The following is a 1,948-nucleotide window of genomic DNA, read 5'->3' as shown; positions in this document are numbered from 1 at the left end:
AGCCTTTAAGACCCCAGACGCTATATCTTTTGATAGCCAGGCAGCATCAGCATTCTTCACATTTGCTTATGCACCCATTTGTCTTCAGCAATCTTATCAAGGAGGTGAGCACACAATGATATGATTTTTCGTTTTTTTGATACCTGATAACTGATCCCTTTGACAACTTGTGATCATGCAGGCTGGTGTGCTTCTTCCATGTGGGCTTTGTTGCTTCTCAGCTAGATGGCCGCTTGTTTACCTTCAAGCCTTTAAGACCCCAGATGCTATATCTTTTGATAGCCAGGCACCATCTGCTTTATTCACCACATTTGCTTATGTACCCATTTGCCTTCAGCGATTGTGTCAGAAAGGTGAACATGACAGAATGCCAGTGTTCTTGCATTGAGGGAGTCCTTGAGTGGAGGCCCAATGTCCATCTGCTACCTTAATACTGAACCTATAAATATATGCACATAGATCTATTTCCCCATCCTCATATATAAATATATTTACATATGTACATGCCTTTATTTAGACTTCTATAAATGCCCTTTGCCTCCTAGCTCTTTCCTCTATTTCTTTTTACTTTCCTCTGGAACAGTGGTCCCTAATTTCAACTATCATCTTAATCTAAGACTAAATCAAAATTGCTTAGGTTTCATTTAAATTTTTCACAATAGAATTTTTATTTTACTTTTTATTACCTGTATATCCTAATCATTTTTAGAGAATGTCTTTTTTGTTGTTGTTGTCATAAGATACATTTTTTTAAAATCCTTTTTGTTGGGTTGTTTATGTGCTTTTAATACCAAGCTTTATGGTGGGCAGAATACAACCCCGTTGCACAGTCCAGTCTCTTCTGGGTTCGTTTTTTCCCTGCCCTTCTTTCCCCTATGAGAATGCAAGTATAACTTGTCTTAGAGACTCTGTATTAATTTTGATGAACTTCCAGTAGCCTTAACTTGCCAGACATGTTTGAAAAATAAAGCAACTGAGGCCCTTGCAATGCAACCTCATAGAATGGAGCCTCCATCAACTTAGGTCAAAATACTTCTACACGGTCTTGATGTTACCATGTAATCTCGACACCGACATTGGCATCATCTATTGTCCTGAGGGGTAATTTTCAATTTACCACAAATGCTCAAAAATACAGCAGTGTTTCCTTGGGGGTTCCTTGGTAGAATATCCTTTGACCTTAAATCCTTGAAGAAACTACATCCTTACTGAGAGATATTGCTTTATGCCCGTTTGAGACACATTTAACAGCGTCCTGCATGTACAAAATAGGGAGAAACCCAACATCATGGTGGAGACTATTTTCGATTGGAGCAGACATAAAAATGTCCAATAAGCATACAAATACATTCTATAGTGCTCTTACTATTGGCACTATTGATCATTGACTAATTGCCATGCCCTTTACATGCATTGTCTTATAACACTTAGCTACAGAAGAGAAATTAAGGTACAAAGGTCTTTTCAAATAAAGGAAAGATGAAAGCAAATGTTTTGAGAATGATGATGGCAACAAATGTATAAATGTGCTTGACCCAATGGATGGATGTATGGATTGTGATAAGAATTGTATGATCCCCGAATAAAATGATTTTTAAAAAAGAAATAGAGGAAAGAACTAGGAGGCAAAGGACATTTATAGAGGTCTAAATATAGGCAGGTACATATGTAAATATATTTATATATGATGATGGGGAAATAGATCTATGTGCATATATTTATAGGTTTATTGCATATATTATAGATCTAATGTGCATATATTATAGATAAATAGATAGATCTATGTGCAGATATTAAGATAGCAGATGGACATTAGGCCTCCACTCAAGTACTCTCCCAATGCAAGAACACTGTGTTCTATTAAGTTGGCATTCCATGATGCTCACCTTCCCAACATGATCACTGAAGACAAATGTGTGCATAAGCAAATGTGGTGAAGAAAGCAGAT

Source organism: Echinops telfairi, unplaced genomic scaffold (assembly GCF_000313985.2).
Source record: "Echinops telfairi isolate 266 unplaced genomic scaffold, ASM31398v2 ScPeMD7_7468;HRSCAF=8506_0, whole genome shotgun sequence".
NCBI lineage: Eukaryota > Metazoa > Chordata > Mammalia > Afrosoricida > Tenrecidae > Echinops > Echinops telfairi.
The sequence above is the reverse complement of the archived record's forward strand: the minus strand, read 5'-3'. Positions refer to the sequence as shown.